Source organism: Leopardus geoffroyi, chromosome C3 (genome assembly GCF_018350155.1).
Source record: "Leopardus geoffroyi isolate Oge1 chromosome C3, O.geoffroyi_Oge1_pat1.0, whole genome shotgun sequence".
Lineage (NCBI taxonomy): Eukaryota > Metazoa > Chordata > Mammalia > Carnivora > Felidae > Leopardus > Leopardus geoffroyi.
The window spans coordinates 141,068,897-141,093,552 of NC_059338.1; the positions used below are offsets into that span (position 1 = coordinate 141,068,897).

General features: G+C 38.8%; 1 protein-coding gene and 1 long non-coding RNA gene across 2 annotated transcripts in view; one reads left to right on the top strand and one right to left on the bottom strand.

The window, feature by feature from the left end:
* The window catches only part of ASPH (aspartate beta-hydroxylase), a 224,123-nt gene that overhangs the window by 44,297 nt on the left and 155,170 nt on the right, over window positions 1-24,656 (top strand). The window lies entirely within an intron of this gene.
* LOC123586197 lies at window positions 401-16,632 on the bottom strand. Its single transcript, XR_006706669.1, has 3 exons — window positions 16,554-16,632; window positions 7,661-7,668; window positions 401-414 (listed from the first exon to the last, which is right to left on the bottom strand). It is a non-coding gene; the product is annotated as an uncharacterized LOC123586197 (long non-coding RNA).

Sequence of the window (24,656 nt, forward strand, 5' to 3'; positions counted from 1 at the left end):
CTAAACATTTTAAAGTGTCCTATGCATATTTTAAAGGTAACATTAAAATATGGACCAGTAGTTTTTGGCTGGGTTTCTTTATTTTAGAAATCTTGAAACTTTCTCTTTCTATCTCTAGAATTACCTGTCTTTTATCATTGAGATATTTCTTGTAATATATAAATATGTGATATTCCCTCATTTGTTTTATTTTTTTTTTAATTTTTTTTAATGTTTATTTATTTTTGAGACAGAGAGAGACAGAGCATGAACGGGGGAGGGGCAGAGAGAGGGAGACACAGAATCAGAAGCAGGCTCCAGGCTCTGGGCCATCAGCCCAGAGCCCGATGGCGGGGGCTCGAACTCACGGACCGCGAGATCGTGACCTGAGCTGAAGTCGGACGCTTAACTGACTGAGCCACCCAGGCGCCCCCCCTCATTTGTTTTAAAATGCTGCCTTCCTAGAAAGGATGGTGCTGATTTTAATATTTTATATAATCTGGCCTGATGAGATGTGTGTTTCTGCTTGTGAAACAGCATTGCCTCCTTTGCTTTACTATGTAGTGTTACATGTATTAAAATTTTATATACTAAATTATTTAGAAAAATTTCAAATAAGACATGGTATTGTACACTATGTTTGCCAGAGTATTAGTGCAAAGAAATTCATCTCAGACACACAGTTTTGTGTCTGTTTTGTGGATATGAAAAAAAATGAGAGGATATCACATTTATAACCAATGGTCAATCTTAACTTCCTTATAAAACAGTAACTTCTAAATATGAAAAAAAAAAAGGTGTAGTTGTGATTAAGTGTAATTTAGCTTCCTAATTTTGACCTTAGTTTATGTTTGCTTATTACTGCTCAGTGAGAATTAGGTTTGCTGCTTGCCAGTGGAAGCTTACTATCCATGAAGTTTTTTCTCTGTCTTAACCTTAATGGAATTTTCTATTACTTTGTTATTACATATCTAAATTTTTCTATGAATATGGTAAATCCTCAGAGGACTATAATCCAGGACATGTAAAAGAAGTGAAATATATAGAATTTAACATATTGGAATGATGCTAATTTGCTTGCCTATAAATGGTTTATTATTCCATTATATTACTTTAAACGATGGGTTCTGAGTAGTGAAGCTTTTTCATTTTAAAGATAACTTCATGTGGGCCATGTTTCCTCATTTTTAGAGATAATATTACTTCCATCTGCTACATTTTGTTGGGTTTTTTGGGGGGAGGGCTGGAAATCAGCTATGTGGTTTGTCAGGGAATATCAACTATTAAATATTAAAATATATTATTTCGCCTATAGAACACACTGATTTCTATAGCAAATACATTAAAAACTTGATTTTTAGTATTTGAGTTTGCAAGAGTTTATTTCCTGTAATGTTTTTAAGCACCCATTAAGAGGTTAATTCATTGTAACTTAGAACATTGCCATTTAGAATAGACATATATGTGGTATGGGCAAATTATAACTTGTTCCTTTTATAAAAATTGTATATTTGGAGGTAGAACCAAATTTGGTGAATCTCAGCGTTCATTTTGGTCATTTGACTATTAAATGCACAAAGGCTAAGATAAACTATTTTACCGTGTAAATGTCCTAAATCACAGCCTGTGGCTTCACAGTTAGCTGAAACAAACCAGAAGTGAGCAGTCTGGCTCACTTATGTCCTCGGACCCTATTTCTGTAGTGATTGAATTCTCTGCATGAAATACAAGCTTGACTGGAATTGAATTTTATAACTAAAGTTCTTTTTTAGTTGGTGAGGTTATCATAGCTTAGTTGTACCTCTGTTACTGGCAGGTCGTTTGAAAACGAGAGCCTGGTGAATTCTTTGGTTACAGAGTCATTAATGGGTTCTGTATGTTCAGGGAAAGGTATTGGGGTGGGGGGAGCAAATTCAGTGAGTGTGTATCCCAAAATAAACCAGACTTGTTGGGTACATTCTCACTGGAGAGACTGCTCAAGGTATGGGCTTTGGATTAAGGCACAGGGAAACCAGAGGGACAGACGTAGGTAGGAAGCTGGAGATAAGGGAGAGCTTGGCTGGTAGATATAGTAACAGTTGAGATATGCTGAACTTTCGTAGGGTTGGCCTTTCTTTCATAAGTATTTCTTTCTGCACTCTTAAATCTGCGTGTATCTAAATGTTACCAATTTGAGGAAATGTACCCATTCATATTTGTATTTCACATTTTAAGATTTGTTTTTTCTTGTGGAATATAAAGAGAGAATGAAATATGTGTGGGTAAATCAAGATATTCTGAACAGCCATCATTAATCTCACTTCATTGTTTCTGGCCATGGCCCTTATGATATACTTCGAAAATATTCAGCCTGTTTACATACTTCCTACTTCTGTGGCCAAATTACTTAAAATAACGTATCTTTGATAATGGTTTGGATTATTGAAAACTACACTGTTGGACATTGTATTCTTTGAAAACTTGTTTCCTGAGTAAAATTAACAGGAAAATGATCCAAGGACTAAATGCCTAGAGTAGCATCATCGTAGAGTAACACTATCTAAGGATTACGCGATTGTCCTTCTGTCCGTGACTAGCACCTAGCTGGCACCACATCAGGCATGGCTGGAGAACAAAAAGGAACACCATCAACAATTCCTAGAGCCTTGATAAGCTTTTGTAGACCGGATGCATCCATGAGTGAACTGGATCTTGTCCACTCAAAGGCATTCGCCTCCGCCCTTGGGTTCAGGCCTGCTCTCAGAGGCTGAGGAATTATATCCCCAGAATATTTCCCTTTTTCTCCTTGAAGTAGTATTTTTGTCTTAAGAACCACAGGAAGGTTGCATACTTGAGTCATAGTTTTGTCCAGATACTTCTGCATATTTGTTGAACACTTCAGCCTGTCATACTGAAGGGTAGTAAAGTTTTATAATTTATATTTGATACTTGGAAGTACTAGTACTTGAAAATGGAGAAAAAGAAACATGATTATTGTGAATATACAGCTATAGTATTTTAAGGCAGGAAGAAGAAACAATGTTACTCCCACAGAGATTTGAATGGGAAATACAGACCTCCTCGGTTCATAGCCCTTGTCAACTGTTAAGTTCAGTGGAAAACATTCTAGTTGTACCAACAAGTAGTTTAAATACCAGAATACTGCATTTTGTTTTCTCCTACCCCCATACACAAAGAATGATATGATGTAGCTCTTCTGTGGACCAGAGTGGGGGAAATACACTGTATACTTTAATATTTATACTAGGTGTCTTATTGTTGTGGCTTAGCTGCCAATATTGATTGCTGGCGGTTATGCCACATGGAGAAAGTTTGAGTTGTCCAAGCCTGACCTACTCAATGAGGTGGTTATAATCTGAAAAGCTCTAAAGTCGTGGATGTTCACATTCTTTACAGCCAAAGCCCTTTACCCTGTGTTTTTTTTTTTTTTTCTTCTTCTTCACACTTATGGGTTTTGTTATATATGGCTTGGCACTATTGGTGGATTTTTATGTTTACTGGGTCCAGAGATGTTTCTTACCCAAAGCCAGTTCTTCACAGGAAAAACCTATGATATAAATATATACTTTGCTTTCTTTCCATTTCGATGGCCTGTTTTGGGACTAATACTTAAACGAAACAAAACAACAACAAAAACAGGAGCCAGGGCCTTTGCAGTAGAAGCTTATTTCTTAGGCGTATGGAAAGAGAACCTTGGAATATTCCTCTTAGCAAATGACTGACTGGGACCTGGATCAAATTTAATATTGGTAAGCAGAGTGAATTATGATTAATAACTGACTCTTACCCTTGGTCAGAATTACAGGACCATGAGTCAGTAGCCAGAACACTGTAAATTACAGCTAACATCTTACTGTGTTAAACTTCAAGTTGATTATCTGATATAATTTGAATACATGTACATGTCTATCCGTGGATGCTATCGACAGTAATCTTGGGAGTCATGTAATTCCAGAGTTTCTAAAGTTAACTCTGGGTCCAAGGGGAAAAGTGTGAGGAAATGAACCTTTTTATTTTCTTCCAATGAATATGTACTGATATATGTAAATGCTTGTATAATCAACTCTCGATAATATCTGGTTGGTAACTCAGCAAATGTGGAGGTTGGTCAGAAGTATCTATCTTTTTACCCTCATAGTACTTTCATTCGTTCTTCCACTGACATTAATCAATTGATTTTGGCTGAGGCAATTTTGCGTTTGGGGGCTCTAGATTCTCTACTGAGAGAAAGGCAAACCTGGTTAGGGGCTGGTAGGAATGGCGAGGATTGGTTGAATTGGACCTTTCCTGTGGTACATATGATTGAGAGTTGATTGTAAGGTGTGCATCTTAATCAGCCTCTTTATTTTCCAAAATACCTTTTCCATAAACTTCTGTGACCATGATGCACATCCTTTTTGAGATCACTCTTCCTCAACTTCTTTTTTCCACCTAACTGCTCTCCTTATTTTCTCTTTCTCTCTTCCTTTATTCTTATGTAGGCCTGACCAAAGATGGCAGTAATGAAAATATTGATTCTCTTGAGGAAGTCCTTAATATTTTAGCAGAGGAGAGTTCAGATTGGTTTTATGGTTTCCTCTCATTTCTCTATGATATAATGACTCCTTTTGAAATGCTAGAAGAAGAAGAAGAAGAAAGCGAAACCGCAGATGGTGTTGATGGTACGTCACAGAACGAAGGGGTTCAGGGCAAGACTTGTGTCATTTTGGATTTACATAACCAGTAACTTTGATTCAGGGACTGAAGTCATTGGCTTATGAAAACCCGAAGCAGTCTCCTGTTTCTTTCTTTCCTTTGCTCACCCAGGGCTTAACGCGCAGTGGGGCAGCTGTGATCAAACAGTAAAAGGCAACCACGTGATCTCTCTCCCCAGTACAGCTCCTAGCTAGTCCCTTGCTCGGCTCCCCCACCTCTAGAGAAGAAAGTGGCACCCCTCATTCTTGTAGTAGTCTACAAAGTGCATTGACGATGTTGTTCTTGGTGGTATAATTGGTTTCTGTATCGTTTTGTTGCAACTTATGTATTCACTGAACTAAATTGAGAAGGCTTAATGGCAAATTGTTTTGTGATTAACCCTTGATGCTTGTCTTTCTAACACACTATTAATGGAGATGATTATAATTCACTTGATTATAAAAATGTTTCTGGCATGATTCATACATTAAATGCTTCTCTGTTCTTTAATATGACTGGTGTGTAAAGTGATGGTTCTTTAAAAAGCTGATTTTCTTTATTGTAATTTGTTTAGGTTAACTGATTTGTCAGATAGGACAATACAAATTTCAGTGTAAAATTCTGTATTAACGGTGCTTTTAAAATAATTTGAAAATAAACCCATGTTTTTGCCTTAGGGTAGTGAAATTACTGTATTCAGATAGCAGTATGTCTGAATATTTCTGTACAAAAGCAAAATTTATTTTTAATTTTATTTCCAAATTACATCCAGAGAAAGAAATTTGTATTTTTTTTAAGTAGGCATATTACTACACAAGAGGGAAAGTGTGAATATGTATCTTAAATAATGTTGTACATATTAAAACTATTCATCCTAAATAAGTCTTTTTCCATTTTTTTCCCCTGTATTTTCTTATTAAGTGACTATCAACTTCGGCTTAGGTAAAACATGGTTTTTAGATTTATAAATTAAATTTACTAAAGTGGTAATTCTTTTCAGGAGAATGATTTTTTTTGCCGTTAGAAAACCTTGAAAACATTTTTGAATCAGTTTATTTAAAATGAATTTGCTTCAGTAATAGTAAAAGCAATTGTATTAACTGTATATGACATGCATTTCATAAAATGAGACTTTATGTGTATCCTTACTGCTTGAAAGCGATTAGGACCTCTGGTTTCTGTTACCTTTTAGGGAGTGGTGTTTCATGTGTTTAAATCTCTTTGAGCTTAGCTTAGCTGTCTGTGAAACTTAGCTTTGATTACTCATTGAGCTTAAAATTTGAATAGGTTTCTATTTTTGAACATTTATGTAGCTATAGTAATTTCTCCTTTTCAAATATTCATTCCTTTTTTTTTTTTTTTTTTTTTTTTTTGTATTTAACCAAATTGCTTTCGGTAAGATAGATAAGTCACCCATTTTTTTTTCCAGAGGGGAACTTGACAAATTTGGTTTCTCAGCTGGAAATCACAGTTGGAGGCTATTTAGGTATTTATAAGTATGCAGCTCAGCAATAGCTGAACGTAAAAGTATGAAATCAGAACACAGGAAGCACATCAGCTTCCCCTTTACCCACCACTCACATGTGTCAGAAAAAAACTGCAACTTGTTAATCTTAAAAAGCATTATTTTAAAGCTACTTTTGCATGTGGATGTGCATGTTGTACATGGGACAGTGATCTCCTGAAGCTTACGTGGCTATTAAAACTCTAGTCTGTCCTTCCCTAATTATTCAGGGAATATGATTTTGTTAATGGTTCTGACAGTGGAAATTTTCTGATTTTGAAATGTTAATATCCTGGAACACACGAGTGTGATTTTAATAATGTTCTTTTTGAAAGTTTATGCAGTCTTTGTCCATTTCGATTGTGTCTTCCACTTTGGATTTGAGTACTGTGAAATGTCAAAGTTCATTAGATTTAAATTCAAAATAATCTTATGCCTCATGCTCAATGAAATTCATGTAGCCAGACATCTAAGATGTATTTTTTAAAGCAATCATGCTTTAAAGCAGTCATGTTTCAGTGTTCATTTACTACTAACTCTAGAAGATGTGTGATTAGTTTGAGAAGTAAATTAATTAAATTTGTGTGTTAAAAATGTTTGGCATCATTAATTTGTCATCAGGCTCTTTTTTTTTTTTTTTTTTTTTTTTTTTTTTTTGTGCCGTGATAATGATACTAATGCACGTTTTATGTACAGAAATTAATTATGCTTTTTTTTTGTAAGTGAAAAATAAGTGAGGTAATAATTTTCTATTTTTCCAGTACCCTCTCTAGTCACCCCTTTTGAAAAGTCTCTGATCAAGGTAAAACAGGGAGCTGGTGAACCCCTGACTTCTGTGACTTCCTTCAACTTGTGGCTAAGGCTTGTTTTGGTGAGAAAAAATAAAGTTGTTTGCAAAACAAGTGTAGCGTATTTTGAAGCTGATCAAAATTACTTCACTTAAATTTTTTGTATTGTATTTGTTATAAAGTTTAATTTTTCTAAGGATTTATTGTATAATTTTTTAATTCATAGTATAAATATTTTCCTAGCTTTATGTGTTTTAAGCTTAGGAACTTACTTAAAAAGGCAAAATTGTATTCTGTACATTGGAACCTTTATTTGTAGTCATGCAATTTTAAGTTGTATCGTATTTACTCTGCTTTTCTCAGTTCGAACAACCAGAGGAACGTCTTGGAATGTGCTCTGTGTTCAGATGTAGCCTTGTGACCTTAGAACTGCGGAGTCGGGTTCTCTGGTGTTTGGCTTAAAAACCAAGCAGTGGCACTCTGGGGATTTCTTTTCTGCACTGTAGCTTCTTTCAGTCCCAGTTTTCTCTGGGACATGAGTGGTGGGGCGTAAGGCAGTTGGAGAACTATCTTGTGGGTGCTGGTCTTGTTAAATCCCTAAAGCCTAGCTGCCAGCTGCTTGCCTGGGAGAATCAGGTAGATGCCCCAGACATAATGGAATGCTGGGTGATGGTGCTTTTTCATCTTGTACTCGATTCTTTATTCTAGGAATTACCCACCTGCCTCATAGAGCTGTATCCAGACATGTAAGCACAACTTCTCTGCTTGAATTCTGGTGTGTATGTACTTACTTACAGTTTGAATACAATGTTTCCTTTCTACCCTGATAAAGCTTTGGAGAATTCTCAAAAGCAGCTAAAGGCATTGGCAGTTATTCTTAATTTGAGTGATCACTTGGTAGTTGCACCTTTTGGTGATTGATATTCATGATCCTTTCTAAATGAGATCCTGGTCTGTGAAATAAATAGTTCTCTGTGATTTGGGCTGTGGAATTTTCTTTGATTACAATGCATATTTGGAGCATTTTCATGAAATTCACTGACTCAGACTTTATTATACAAGTTGACTGATAGAATTGTATGCCAAATTCTGTGCCTCTGATACTTGTTGTTAGTTGCATAACCAAGTAATACATAGGAATAGATATTAACTAGATTGTGAGCTCCTTAAAGTTAGGAACCAGGTCGTAGGCTTCATTTGAATCCCTCTTCAAAGCTGAACCCAACGTATGACATTTATTAAATATTTACTGGGGTTATTAGTCTTGATGAATGATAACCTCAAGAGTTACTCATTGCATAACGAAATACTGAGGTTTTTTTTTTTTCTTTCTTTTTTCCGAAGCCAGCTTAAATAAGTGAAAAGATTATTGGACTCTTTTTTTCCCCCAAGAGAAGTGCCATTTTGAATTCCATACAGTAAACCTGTGCTAACTGAGGTCTAAGGTGAGCTTTCCCATGTCTCGTAAGTTTGGTTTTGAGTTTGCATCTTCATTCAGACTTTCCATCTCTGGATATAATCCCTTCCTAAACTTTTAGTCATTCCGTTCTCTTCTGTTCTGATCTTCCCTTCCCCGTTTACCACAGAGCATTGGAAGGTTTGTAGCTTGCTTTTTTCAAAAATGCCTGTGATAATACTGTTACGACATCTATTTGAAAATAGAAAAGAAATTGGTGTAGTGTCCTGGCATTAGCTGAACTAGGTAGGCATCCATTCTAGAGAGCAACAGTTCTGCATAGCTCAGAGAACTTAGGCATTTGGGCCCCCTTTTTTTTTCTCTCTCTCTCTCTGTGGTCAGCGTTGAAATAAATTGTGATGTTTTGGTATGGGGAGGAGGAAGATGAAAAACTAAAGCTCAGAGTGATTCACAGGTCTCACCAGGGGCCGTGGGAGTGGCTGAAGAGACCCAAGTACAAAGCGATTCCCAGCCTACCAAGTGTATGGCCATGTCTCCGAAAACCTGTAGTAGCTACTTGGGTTTCTGTAATGGAGCCAGTCTTCTAAAATTATGTCTGTTGCATGTGGTGGAACCAACCATTGGCTTAATGATTCAGCATGTTAATTTGATACAGAACATTTCATCTTGAAAATGTGTGTGGGATAGTGGCTCTGAGGCAGTTGCCAAAATAACATTAATTACTTTTAGGCAACTCATGTTCTAAGGAAAGAACATAAGACCTGCTTTTTAAAACTTGCTGTTCAAAAATTCTCAAATAGTTAACAGAGCTATTTACAGTAAGTACCTTGAAAACCGTCAGACTTTTAGGGGCGCCTGGGTAGCTCAGTCGGTTAAGTGTCTGACTTCAGCTCAGGGCATGATCTCGCGGTCTCTGAGTTCGAGCCCTGCATCAGGTTCTGTGCTGACAGCTCAGAGCCTGGAGCCTACTTCAGATTCTGTGTCTCCTTCTCTCTCTGCCCCTCCCCCACTTGTGCTCTGTCTCTCTCAAAAATAAATAAACGTTAAAAAAGATTAAAAAGAAAACATCACAGTAACCATAAAGGCAAAAGGAAGTAAAGAACATGGTGATTATTTATTCTTTGCCATTTTCTTTGACTACAACCACATCCTGATGCTTTTTTGATGACTGCTTTCATTTGGAATGTATTCTATCAACAAAACCAATTTTCATCCAAATGAGTTACAGAATACCAGAATGCTTCCTTTTCAGGCTCCAATTGATAGAATTTTCTTTATACTACTTGGAAACTTTTTTAAAGGAGTTATATTGTCATGAATTTGATTGATTGATAAAATTGTTCCTTTTTTTTTTTTTTTTTTTGTCCTTGGTTATTGGCTGTGGTAGTAAGGAGAGAAAAGGAGAAAAATAGGGCATGCTTGTTGATTTTTTGATGCTAAAGGGAGTCCACATCAACCACAGTTACAAATAAGAATGTAATTCTGTCTATACTTAGGAATTATTTAAAAACAAAGTCTTATGTACTTGCCTGTGGTTTTCTCTGGAGCCACTTCTGTAATGTTTCCAAAGGTGTTTTGTTTTTTTTTTTCCCCACTCTATATGCTCGTCCTGGATCACCACTAACCCCTTCACCACTGAGCTTCGTGTCATTTATGGAAAAAGGTCTATCTAAATTTCCCTGAACTGAGCCTATGTGAGGTGCTCACTGTCATAACAGTTCCTCTTTTAGTAGGTATCCAGAACCTTCCACATGCTCTTCCATCATCTGGAGTCACTGTTTTTCTTCCGTAAAGATGAATTTGCTTTCCCTTTACCAAGACGGTCATCTTTGTCTTGCCTTCTATTGTCTTCATGTCTCTACATGTTACAGCATTTCTTTATTCTCACAATTTTCTTCATCGTTTCTTGTTGTTGGTCATTTTTGCAGGTGTTGCGTCTTCTGGTTCCCAGAATTGACTCTTTCCCTGTAGCAACCCCTGCATCTTCTGGCCTCATTATAATTTCTCCCCTCTTGCTAGGTCCGTTTCTCTTTCCTATAGGCATGCCTTTCCCTTACACTAGAGGACTAGCCATCAAACATTCAAACACACTGAAATCTTACAAATACTTGATCCTTTCTGCTCCCTAGGAACCTTGGGAAAGTCCACATATGATCATTTTTCTTCTGAGAAGAAGGTGGTCGGCAGGGGGGGTGGGGGGGTGGGGGGGATAAGCACCTTGGGTTTTTGGTCACCTTTTTTCCACCTACGTTTTCTCATTATAATGGGATCACCTCTTCTGCTTGTAAAACTGTAATCTGAAGAACCTTATGGAACATTTAATAACTAATATAATTAAGTTATGTCCTCATCGTAAGCCTTTGTTTATACCTTCCTTCCTAAAACTGCACATTCGACTTGACGAACCCTGCATTTTCTTGACTCTTCTCTCATTTCTTCTTTTCGTAAGGGCTCCTCTGTCAGCATCACGTTTTCTTGGTGCTGTGCTTTTTCTCTCATGCCTAAGCCCTTGCTTTCTGAGACTGAATATGATAATTGTGGTTTAAATTCTTAGCTCAGTCGTTATCATGTCAAAAATAATTGAAAAATTATCGACTATACTTTAAGTTCAGAGAAGGTAGCTGGAGTTGATGCTTTGGCATTTTGTATAGTGCATTGCGCATTGTATATATCACTTTAAGGATTTGTGTCCAAACTGGAAAAGTTTTAAATAAAGCACCCATTACTTTTTCCTGTTTCACTAATCTAATGCTAATCTAATATTTTATTAATGTCAGACATTAACTCTAGTTTTTTTATCCATATAGCTCTTTCGACTGTATCATTAACAGTGGGGTTGGGCAGTTGGGGAGCCTGCCTCTTAACCCTCTCAGCTTTTTAACAGGAAAATCTGGGCATGCATTGAGAGAACAGGCAGGAGTCAGGAGAGGGACATGAACAGCATTAAACATGCATTTTGATGTTTTATGTTCATTTCTTTTGCACATTGGATGATGCTCATTTAAAAGTTGGTATTACTGGGGCGCCTGGGTGGCGCAGTCGGTTAAGCGTCCGACTTCAGCCAGGTCACGATCTCGCGGTCCGTGAGTTCGAGCCCCGCGTCGGGCTCTGGGCTGATGGCTCAGAGCCTGGAGCCTGTTTCCGATTCTGTGTCTCCCTCTCTCTCTGCCCCTCCCCCGTTCATGCTCTGTCTCTCTCTGTCCCAAAAATAAATAAACGTTGAAAAAAAAAAATTAAAAAAAAAAAAAAAGTTGGTATTACACGTATAAGTTTGTTATTTCATTCTGAAATAAACTTTAGTGGGGAGTGGTCCAAGATGGCATTCAGTATTACAGGGTCGTGTGCTGTTTTTAATAGAGTTTAGGAAAGAGTCAACTTTTATCTGTGAAAAATGATTGCCTCCCCGCCTCCTCCCTCCCTCCGTCTCCGTCTCCGTCTCCCTCTCCGTCTCCCTCTCCCTCTCCCTCTCTTTCTCTCTCTCTCTCTCTCTCTCTCTCTCTCTCTCTCTCTCTCTCTCTCACACACACACACACACACACACACATACATTAGTTATGGTTCTGTATGTGTGTAAGTAATTGGACAGATATAGATAGCCATATGGAACAGTTAATTTACATTTCTTTTTATGTGTAGTCAATAGTAAGGCATACACTAATACTTTTCCCCCCAGAATAATGATGATGATATTTTTTTTTCTTTTAACTGAAGCATAGTTGACACACAATATTACATTGATATCACATGTACAACATAGTGTTTTGACAAATCTGCATGTTATGCTGTGCTCACCACAAGTATAGCTATCATCTGTTGATAATAATATTTCAACCAAAAATAAATTGCCATTCTCAAATGGACTATTTCAGTTGATGGAAGCAAATGGTGATGGGTAGAGAAAGAGGAAAGGAATTTAGGCATGGAGGGTGATTTGAACAGTATAACAGAATAGGAGTGAAAACATCTCATACTGAAAATGGGGGTGTGATTAGGGTTTTGAGAAACAGAGAGTAGGTTCTGCTTGGGGGCTTTTCTTATACAACCGTAGCCCTTCACTGCTGAGTGACGGTTCTTGCATGGTGCCGCCCCCACCGGCGGTTACCGGTAATCACCACACCTCCCACTCTAAGCCTAGGAAGTGTGTTGGCAACTTGGAATGCCACCTTGGAAAGTTTGCTGATACATGAGTATAAAATAGCATTTATGTGATGGGGGGATAGAACTGAGAACATCAGTTGCCCAGGATGCCGAATACAGGCTGGTTAGAATGACAGTGTACTGAGAGGTATGTAGTATTGATGTTTGTTAGAGGGTAAACCTATTATCACAGCTTTTATTTGCCAAGATAAGAAATAGAAAGGCATTGCAAATTTTAAAATGAAGAGTAGAAGGATATACCAGTATGACAGTGTAATTCTTGCTTGTGTAATTTCTTATAAAGGAAGTTTGAAACTTTGGAGGAAAAAAAGCAATGATTAGAGTCCTGTCAAAATATGCTGTCCCTTTTTTTGGATGGCAGTGATGATTGAGTAGGAGAGTAAAGTTCCCTGGTCTGTTCGTGTGTCATGCTAAGCACAAGGCCCTGGCTGTGCAGCCACACCAGAGAGGGAAATGCCATTTCCAGAGGAAATTAAGTATTTCTGAAGCCCCAAATCCTTTCATGTCCAAGATAAGTCATGAAGTTGACTGAATTACAGGCTGATTATAATGCATTTTTGCTATAGTGAAAGTAAGGTTTTATGTATGAAATGTATATATATATATATATGTGTGTATATATATATATATATATATATATATGTACACACATATATGTTGAAGGAGTATGTTTTTTGAATGGTAAGTTTAACTTAATTTGTTTAATAGAGGCATTGATTTTGACTATATTTGCTTAGTTTTTAAAGATACTTAGTTTTTAATTCCCTTAATATTTTCTGTTTATAACCTATTTTCATCTTGTAAATACCAACAGAAGGACCTGGTGGGGTAGCCAAGAGAAAAACTAAGGCTAAAGGTATTTTCTGTTTTTCAAATTAGCCTTGAGTGAATCAAGTTTAATGCTTGAAGATGCATGACATTTTCTAGATATGTTACTGCGGCTACTAATGCTTTTTGGTTTGCATTGCACCTTTGGTCATAAGTAGTTTTATTAAGGCATCATTAAAGAATTTTTTTGCCTCAAGCCTATAATTTTAAGTAATTTCCTTCATTACTTTATCAAGACTTTTGTAACAGACTTGATATTAAAAACATGACGATATCACATTGTTCTCTTACATAGAAACTTACTTCTGTACTTGCTATCATGTAATCTAAAACCTTTGTTAGTTTGAATTTTTTAATGACTTTTGGGAAAAAAGGTGAATTCTCCACTGATGGATTTCATTTCTTCAAAAGCTCTGATGACATTGCGTCTTAGAGCATAATCAGAGAGAGTGTGAGCAAACTTCTAGTTTTCAATGAAATGAAAACATAGATTTATAATCTGGAGGTCTGTATTTCATTGCTATAGAATTTGTTGTCTTTTCATATTTTAATTCTTTAAAAATTACTAGACTTGCCAACCATTATATGTAGGCTAACAGCTGATTATTACAGCCTGATTTTATTTATATCCCTGTGGTTTCTCTTGTTCACATATAAATATATATGAATATAAATAATAAATGTAAATATAAATATAAACATAAAAGTAAATATAATTATAGGACATATATGTCCTTTAAGGACAGGGGCATGGGAGCAGTGCATGGTTTCCTTTACAAACTTGCAATATTCTTTCATGTTCAAGTGCTTGGCTTCTAGTGTTTTTAGTTTGTTTTTTTTTTGTTTTTTGGTAAAACATTAACAGGTGAGACTTTGACTATGTGACTTGCAGGGTTTTGCGGTTTGTATTTTAATTTTAAGATTAGGGAATTTGAAACGTGTTTCACTTCGTATTCCACCTGAATAATTCCCAGGAAGAGAAAAATTATTACCATTTTATTCTTATGTCAGTAATTAGGAAATAAGTACCCAATAAAGTATAGTTTGTACTTCTCAAACTGAAGAGGCAAATCCAGCAGTAAGGATTTAATGCTGTAAAAACTGCAGAACCAGATCTGAGAGCAGTGCACGTGTGTTCGTGCAGTGACATTATGTCTGTTACTCTACAAACAGCGTTGAAGTAGGTGAGGATTTGGACAGTTGATTCTTTATGAATGTTATTCTGTATTTTTAGAAGGTTTTGACAAGATTTTAGGAAGAATTGAGTAACATTTTGTGCTATGTGAATTTTGATGGGCAAAAACATCTCCACATCTTATTAAAGGAAATCTTTCATTTTCTTTGTTTCTGTTTAAATGCTGTATAATACAGTAAGCACCTTGCTTCTCTTAAGATTTCCTAATGATAGAGTGAAAAGCTAAAATTCAAAGCTTTTGCTAGCAGCTCTGTTACACTTCATGTAAAACAGGGTGAAAACGGGTTGGTTTTAGATGAAATTTGGAGTTACCTGTATGTCCCATTTATTTGCTCTCTCGCCTATGAGCATGGATGGACAACATGTTGGCTTGAGCAGCTTTACATAGATTAACAAGAAAACATATTTAAAGGAATACTGATCTCATAATGTTGAATATAAGCAGGCGAAAAATTCTACTTGTCATTTTAAGCACTGTAAGTGATGAACTTAAAATTTCATACTCATGAATATGGGTTTTTTTTTTCTTAGCTAAGAAAATTAAATGCCATTTACTTTTTCCGTTTGTGCATTATATTTTCAAGGCTCGTAAGCACAAATATTTTAAGGGTATCACTTTTTGTTAGAACTAAAAGTTTTAAAATTCTCTTCGTACGAATACTTGCACATTACGGACTTTTTTTTGTAATGCTGCCGTGTTCCTTTAATTATGTCATTACAGTTGTGAAATGGGAGTTGCTAACCCTTTGTGCAAAGTACTGCCTTTATGGATGGACTCAATTGTAATAATCTTGCATGTTAGTCTTATCTTAAGTCATAACTTCCCACTGGAAAAATAGGATGGCAAGTTTCTGGCATTTTTTTGATAGTGGATACTTTGTAGAGGTTTGCATCTGTTTTTAGCCGATTGAAAACTAGAGGATTAAAGCACTTTCTGAATGAACACTTCATGTGTGTGGAGAGATAAAGAGCATACGTTTGCACTAAGTTACTGTTTTGTGAATTAAGAGATGCGTTCAATAAACTTTCTTTCCTTTGATTGGAAAACCTGAAAGTTAAAGAACTCACTAAGGAAGAGCCCAAGAAGGAAAAAGAGAAACCCGAGTCAAGGAAGGAGAGTAAGAGCGAAGAGAGAAAAAAGGGGAAGAAAGAAAAGGAGGATGACCGGAAGGCTAAGAAAATTACCGATGCAGATATATCCAGGAAAGAGTCTCCTAAGGGTAAAAAGCCCAGAGAGAAGGAGAATGTGGGCCTAGACAAAAGTGCTAAAGCCAAGGAAAGTAGGAAAAAATCAACAAATGTAAAGGATACTTCTAGTAAAGTGGCATCCAGAGACAAAGATGACGTGAAGGAAGGTAGGAGTTCTAGCAAACATGCACACTTGGCAAAGGGAAATAACCAGAAAAGGAAGAACTAAGAGCTGTAATGTCATCATCCCAGGAAATGGTAATCTCATCGTCACTTGCTGCTAAAGGGCCTGGAAAATTTAGTATTGCACCGGTTGGGGAAGATGTGTCCCATCGCCGTTGAGTTTATTTGTTGGTGCTCAGTAAGGAAGTTGTTTGAAATTTAGAGACACTGTCTCATGCTTCTCAATTTAAAAGATGAAGCTTGTAAAAACCGTGTAATAAAAATGTGATGTAATAGCTTCTGTTTTTATTAATTTATTGATCATGTATCCAGATAAATGTATATAATATGAATTGTAGTGAATTTATTAATCGACTGAATACTTTCATGGGAGTTGAGTAAGAACGTTAAGATTTTGCATAGTACATACATGCCAAGTGGCCTTCAGTTATGACAGATGCTCAGGTAGGAGCATCTTTTCTCCCTTCCTTCTTTTCTCCCGTCATTCTTTGTCTTCTTTCCTCGTTTCCCTTCTGGCTTCCCTGTTTTCCTTTCTTCTTCACCTGCCCTTCTCCTTCTCCACTTCCTTTCTCCTTCCCGACCTCTCCACCCCTCCCCTCAGGCTCCTGTGGCAACCCCCGGAGTCCTCTTCCCAGGTACCCACCCCCTGTTTTTGGGGGGGCTGCCCCCTCCTCAGGCTCTTCCCTGGATTCTCCTTGCCCTTCTCCCCCCCTTTCCCTCCTTTCAGGTCTCTCCTCCTCAGTCTTTTTTGGCTCTTTTCCTGCCTCCCTCATCCCTCCGTGCCTCCTCACTCCTCAACCTCTTCTCTTCCTGCCAGTCCTGCCCGCCGCCTTTTGTCACCCAGTCAATACTTAGTGCTTCTGGTGTGCCCCATACACTGCTCTAAGAACTCTGGATACACTTGTGAATAAAAGAACTTGATTTAGAAGACCAATTTTAGAGCGCTTTTATTTATGGTATCTTTACAGACCCAGAAGAGTTATGAAAAGACTACGTGTTTCAAATTAGGATATACTTTCATTTTATACCACACGGTTTTATAGTTATTTTGGTGGAACACGACATACATTTTCCATGTTTGATTGTATCATTGTTTACCGTTTGTAAGGCGCTGCAAATTTGAGATCTAACTAGAGGTCAGAACTTTGTTAATCAGAAAATATTTAATAAAATGAAATTTCAGTAAGAGTACATTTCTACAAATGGTTTGTGCTGTCCTGTGCGTGAAGTCTTAAATCTTTAATTGTAACCACTGGTGAGATTCAGTTATGAATTAGAGAAGAGCAACCTGATTTGTTGTAACAGAATCAAAGGTGCTGCCACAAAGGTTTTATTTATTTTTTTAAATAATTCTTCAACTTTGTCTATGAAGAGCTGAAAACCAGAGAATTTGACCTAATGGGAGACATTTCAAATAAAAAATGAATAAGCATTAGTGCAGGTGTTTCCAAAAATACTGTGCACCTTTTTCGTGTATACTTGCACCTTTCCTGCTTAAAATCAAGCACTTGGACATTTAGTTGACAGAAATTCCCACTGACAGAATTACACAGCGAGGGGGAAATCCTAGAGAATACCTGCTGTAGCTAATCCAGTCCTATTATTTTCTTGTTCAAGGACTACGGCCCAAAGAAATTGTAGTGAGGGTTTCGTTGTTTTTATAGATTCCCGGAACGTTGTAAGCCACACAGGGCATTTTATGACTCATCTGGTTGGTGGATACAGGGGCTGGCTTCAGGTGAATAGATCCCAAATACGGACCTATCATCAGACCTGTTGCTTCCTAGCTTTTGTCTCGAGTCTTAGCTCTGCTGATGCTTTTCCTGGACTTCATTCTAATTTTTTTTTTAATGTTGATTTATTTTTGAGAGAGAGGTGGAGGGGCAGAGAGAGGGAGACACAGAGTCAGAACCAGGCTCAAGGCTCTGAGCTGTCAGCACAGAGCCTGACGCGGGGTTCAGACTCTCAAACTGAGAGATCATGACCTGAGCTGAAGTCGGACGCTTAACTGACTGAACCATACAGGCGCTCCCCTGGACTTTATTCTATATAGAGTAGCTACAATTTGATGAAGAAGACAGCCCTCAGAAAGCTCCAGACGCATCTTTCTAGTTGCGCAGTCCTAGTACAGAGAGCAAGTTTTCTGAAATGGCTTGGGAGGAAAGTCCAGAAGAATTGCAGCCGGGCCTGGTTAGACCTGGTGACCGTTTGTGACCATTCCTGTAGTCGGGGATTAGTCCTCCCAGGCTGGCTCCTGTGCACAAAGCTGTGGGTGGGGGTTGGGTTGGGTCCTGCTGAAACCCTATGAAATGTTTCCCCCAGGATAGAGGGTGTCTGGGAGGAGAAGAGGGACACTCCAACTCTGCACTGAGCAGAACAAGAAGCAAAACAGATACTCATCACACACATAAAGGTTACACCATCTTAAAAACATATCTTGATGTTAGATCATGCTGCTAAGATAAATGGATTGATTTTTTAAATTTATGTCCCAAATTTTAAGTGTTAATTTTTCTACAGATTGGTGTTTTGGTTTTTTTTCCCCCTTCCTTGGAGAAGGGCTGGTCATTACATTTGCATTTACTGAGAGCATTCTAATGATTTCTACCTTGGGTTTTGAAGGACAAAAGTGATACAGGATAAAGTATATAAATGCTGAAGTCTAAGAAAGTGAGTGGGGAAAAAAGTCTTAGAATAACCTAATCAACATGAGTGTGTTCACGTTACCTGTTGCTCTTCAGTAAAGTGCTTAGAAATATCTTGCATCTGGGGCACCTGGGTGGCTCAGTCGGTTAAGCGTCTGACTTTGGCCCAGGTCATGATCTCACGGTTCATGAGTTCGAGCCTTTGCGGCAGGCTCTGTGCTGACGGCTCGGAGCCTGGAGCCTGCTTCGGATTTTGTGCCTCCCTCTCTCTCTCTCTGCCCCTCCCCAGCTCATACTCACACCCTGCCTCTGTCAAAAATAAATAAACTTAAAAACATTTTTTTAATAAAAAAAATATCTTGCTTCTGCCATAGCTTTCCTTTGCATATCAGCTCAAGAGTTAAATGGAAATGTCTCTACTGAACGCATTTCAGTATATTTCGAGAGCTTTTGTGAGCTGGGGATGGATTTATTTTCTTTACTCCTTTTTTCTTTCCTTCCCTTTTCTTCAGCAAATAAAGGCTGCACCTGAATTTTCTGAAGCTGAGGTCACACTTCACCCAGCTGCATTGGCCCTCACCATTCACCTGAAACTTTCATGTGGGAGAAGCTTTTAATGGGCTTAAAACGGTGCTTACACTCTCAGTTTCATTCATCTTAAAGTTTGGTGTGTAGTTATTTCTATTTTCTGCTGCTTCATATTATCTAAGGGTAATTAAAACTAGAAAGGTTGTCCTTTTTAAAAAGCCGCCTAAACATAGGGACAAAAATTTCCTAATGCAAAGTACCTGGGAGCCAGAAGAACCCCTGAAGAGTGAAAATGAGATACTAAGAAAGTAAGTTTATTTTGTCATATCACAAACAAAATTTCTGTTTAAATTACACTCTGAGATGATACTTCAAATTTCAAAAAATGACATTACTGGCACATTTTTTCCAAACGTCGTATGATAGTATTTCACGTGTGAGTGTCACAATCACTATAAAGGTAAAGATGGCCAGTTTTACAGAAATATTTGAGAGCCTATCAGTATTCCAAGGATCTTTTTTAGTCTTTAATACTCAGATTCCTTTTTTTTGAAACACTTTATCATCATTGATTTTTTTTCTTCATGTATTGTGACATCACAATAATGTCTGCCTCATTTGTTAAGGACTTTGTGTGTGAATTTTCATTTTTGCTAACATCATTTGTAACCAACTTTTTGAAATCTGACTAGTTTTTTTTACAAGATTTTCAGCTTTACTTTGTGGGTGATTTGCATTGTGTATGTACTGTCTTCCTCAACATTGCACAGTCAGGGAGAGATTGATAAATTGGTGTGAGCATGAATGATTGAATTCATTCAGTAAGTAAGTAACTGATTCGTAGAAAATATTTTACAGTGTTATGACCTCCTTAGTCATACAACTCCGTCCCTTCAGGGTCTCATAGTGATCATGTGAATAATAAGGACTCCCTATATGCACTTCCACTAAAAGAACAAATAAAGGTCATACACAAGTATGATTTTCAATTTTAACTGTTTTAACTGTAGAGTCATTTTCTGTGAAATGGGCCTGATGGCTTGGACTACATCTCCTGGCTTTGGTTCCTTTCTCCTCTGTCCTCCACTATTCCCCTCTCCTGGAATAATTCTCCATTGGTGACAATTCTCCAAATCGATAACTTGGATTGTTTTCACTATAAAATGCACCTTGGAAATACTGGGTTTCCTCATTTGTGAACTGAAGATAAAAGCTTTCCTTCAGGTGGCTGTGAGAACTAGCTGGTATTGCATATGCATAAAGAGCTGGCACGTTGTGCGTTTCATTTCCCCCAGGTTCGAGCTGAAGAGAAAGTTTTTGTTCTTAGGAAACTGAAGGGAGGGGTGTTGTGTAGCAGATCTGTAAGCGTTTTGCTCATGGAAATCTTGTTTGGGGTAATCTGAAAAAATACCCAGTGACAGCCTCCAGCCTCTTGTCCTCCCGCCTCTGTTTGCCTGAAGATAAAACCACGTGACCTAGATGTTTATTACCGGTTTGGACATCATTTTTCCATAGAGAAACCAGTTGTCACCAAAGCTTCAATCTTGTAAGCCCTGCACAGCATGAAGTTACCTACTTTCCTTTTCTTTGTTCTCATTTCATACCTCATTTGATTTCACTTTGTGAGTATTTATCACTCTGTGTTAGCATCCGTACCTCATAGAGTTCTGTCATTTACTTCTTCCTTGGCCTCAAGCATTACTTCTCTTGTTTCCCTAGAGGTTAGAGGAAGACATATAACGCTTTTGTGTCCCTTGTGACGATGGTATAAATAGCCATGTGCTCTGTCATCTCTCTTTTGCATTTATCGATTCGTTCAACAAATAATCTGAGTGCCTGCAGCATAGCAGGCCGTGCTGGGCACCAGGGATACAGGTGACGAGGGGACTGCCATCCCTGCGGTGAAACGTTGTGAAATAAACAAGGGGCCGAGAAAGAAAATAGTGCAGCCGGAGCCAGCTGTGGCCACCACCCCGCTCTTCGCCTCGCCTAGAATGTGTTCCCGCTCCGGTGGCGGGCCACCTTCCAGCTCTGCTGCAGGATCCAGCTGAGTCATCACGTCTACACTGACTCCTTCTGCGATCCTCCCAGGCGGTGGGACTGTGTGTCTTCCCTTTGCCATGCTCCTTACTTTACTTCATTCCTCGATTTTGCTTTCTACCAGCCTGATTTATGCCCAGTACCTAGCATAGTGGTGGCTGAGAATAACAGGCATTCAATGTGTGTTTATTGGATGATGAACATCTAAAACACAGATCATTTAAAAATATTTCAGATCTGTATATACCGTTGACTAATATTAAAAAAAAAATTTTAAAGAAAAACTTAGGCATTTCTGCAGTAATTGCAGTATGCTTTAACCACCTTGGAAATTGCTGGTAGCTGTGTTCATGTTGTGTGCGTGTGTGCAGGGAAGATGGTAAACATGCTTTCTTTTTTTTTTTTTTTTTTTTTGGTTTATTTATTTTTTGAGAGAGTGTAAAGGAGGGGCGGGGGGAGGGGGACACTCCCAAGCAGGCTCTCTGCTGATGGCACAGAACCTGATGCGCGGCTTGACCCACAAACCGTGGGATCATAGACCTAAGCCGGAATCGAGAGTCAGATGCTTATCCGGCTGAGCCCCCCAGATACCCCGGTAAATTTACTTTTTTAGAAATGAAGGGAGAAATTAATTTGTGGAAAAAAACGTATGTCTATTTGCTGGTTTTAAATTATCTCCTTTAATTCTTAAAACCCTTCTAAGGAGGTAGTTGTGTTCCCTTTACACACTTGTGGAAACCCAGTCCTGTCGGTGGGAATGTGCCCAGGATGGGATTCCAGTGGAAACGAGCGACAGCCCTCTTGATTCACAAACCCGAGCTCCTGGGGCCATCTCGCGTGGCAGGTGTTAACGTGAGTCCACCCCGTTCCAGCCTTTGTGGAGACCCTTCGGTGGCCCTGAAACCCAGGCTCTTAGCAACCCTTCGGCAGTTTTATTCTTTCGAGGTGTAGGTCATCCTCTCCCTGCAATCTTGTCTCTATCTTGAGTCGTGTGAAGATGCGTTGAATCTGGAATGGCTCTTACTGTATATCGTGGGGCAGCTCTTCTGGTTTCTGGCAGTGTCAGAATTTTGATAGGGCTGAGGTTGGGATGCCTGCTAAGATCCGTGTTTGCTGATTACAGAAGCCAGGAGCAACAGCGACAATTAGCACGGTCAATCAGTATGTGCATCTTTCTGGCTTGTTGATTTTCCGGAGTATTTCTCACGTTCCTGTACCTGTTAGGATTATTCCTGGGATATATTGATTTATACTATTAGACTACTCGTGTTTAAAGAAGCAGCAGTTCTGAGCTCTTCCCCTGGAATAATGGCAGCTGGTGTAACCTGGGTCGGTGAGGCCAAAATTTCCTTCAGTCTGTGCACTACCGAATCATACACCAGAGATTGATAAACCAGTTTTTTTTTATTTATTAAAAAAAAATTTTTTTTAATGTTTATCTTTATTTTTGAGACAGAGAGAGACAGAGCATGAGCGGGGGAGAGGCAGAGAGAGAGGGAGACACAGAATCAGAAGCAGGCTCCAGGCTCTGAGCTGTCAGCACAGAGCCCGACGTGGGGCTCGAACTCACAAACTGCGAGATCATGACCTCAGCCGAAGTCCGACGCTCAACCGACTAAGCCACCCAGGCACCCCGATAAACCAGTTTTTTAAAATCTCTTAGCTTTTATGGGCTAAGTGCCTGAAGTCCTATGAAGTACAACACTATTTGTGGTTCTTTCTTTCCCACATTTTGCCGAGGAAGTGGTTTGTGTAGAATTCTTCACGAAAAACGAATCCTTCGTTTTCGGTCAGTGTGAATAGCTCCACGATCCGGTGGCCCCAGGGCCTTTCGGATTCGCACACCCTCACTCCTCTCTAGCTGCCTGGGCCCCGTGGCTCTTCCCCACTGCCAGCATCTTGAGCACACACCCCTCACCCCCAGCCGAGGAATTTGTACTCGCTGGTCCGGAGCCTCATCTGGAGTACTCTCCCCCAGTGTGAGTCACAGGGCCACATCCCCGGCTGCCTTCAGGAATCTGTTCACATTTTATCAACGAGTCCTTTCCTCATCAGTTCACTGGAGATAGCCTTCCTCCTCTCCCTGATGGCCTGGCGCTCCCTGCCCCCTGCCTTCCCCCATCTAATATGTTCTAAATATTTCATGTTTCTTATTTTTTAAATCGTTCCCTCCCTGTAAGAGGTGGGACTTTTCAGTTCTCATTTTCTGTAGAACAGTGCCTTGCATCAGTAGGTGCCAAATAATTGTTGAATGAATGAACAAATGCCATATGCAACTTAGTAAGTTTTAAACTGTTCGCGTATTTATGGGAAGAAAATACACTTATTTCCCGTTGCTGTCAGGTGTACTGGGGTAGCAGGGAATGAAGTAAGCGAATGTTGGGCTAAGGTAACTGTGTCACATAATCAAATTTGCTATGAATGCTTGATTTAAAGCGCTCACCTCACCTTTTATAGCTTCCATTTTGAATGACAACTGTAGGAAAATTTTATGTTTATTAAATGCAGGCACTTTTTTATTTCCTAATTTTTCTGATGTGCCCGAAGGACTGACAACGAGGTGTCTTTTAAGGGAAACAGTTGCTTTTTCAAATTGCGCAGGGGCTGGTGTGGTTACTTGCAACTAGATAGTTACTCGCAGGTGCCACGGCCGTCCTGTCACTCTTGCCAGCGTGGGAATGGACGTGGGTTCTGGTTTGACTGTTAAGCGGAAGGAGAAGACTGCTGGAAGCTTCAGCTTCTGGGAAAGATTTCCTCAAGCCCCAGAGAGGCAGAGCAAGAGGTGGATCTCTGCTTCTGGACACCCTGGGGTCCGAGAGAGAAGCTTGCCGCGGGGGAAGCCCCGACTGGCGGTGGGGGGGGTGAAGCCAGCCAGCGCCCAGAGCAAGCCCGCTCACCCCCGCGCTCCTCCTGAGAGTACATAGTGAATTTCCTCCTCCCCCGAGCCAGTGTGAGTCGTGTTTTGTTGTCTGCAGCCCCAGGAGCGTCAACACTGATGACAGTCATTTCATAATGTAACTTTGAGTACTTATTTCCGTGCGATCTCCTTGCCATTTGTACCTCACAATAAATCCAATTTGAATACCTTTCCTTTGATTCTGAATTGACCGTATGTGTATTTTTTTCTTGTTTAATATTTTGTTTACTTTCTCCCTTAAAATCTTATATGAGACCTGAAATCTTACATGAGACCTGTATCTGCCACTCATTCGTGGACTAAAATGGATTTGGGTGGCAGTATAATTTCTGGAAACACCAGAATGAAAGCTTGTATGGCTAATTCTTCCATATGAGTTATCAAGGTAATAATTAGTCCAGAATGGGTGTTGTTGTTGTTGTTTTTAGAAAGTTTTTTAGGGGTCTGGGGAAGGGTATGTGTTAATTTGATCCTCAGCTTTTTTGAAGTTTACAATATCGTTTATTTTTGCACTGCTTTCACCTCTGGAAAAATAGCTGTGACCAGGTATCGGTAAATTTAGAACTCAACTGCCACTTGGGGCAGAAAAGGAAACTGCACAGTATTTTCTCT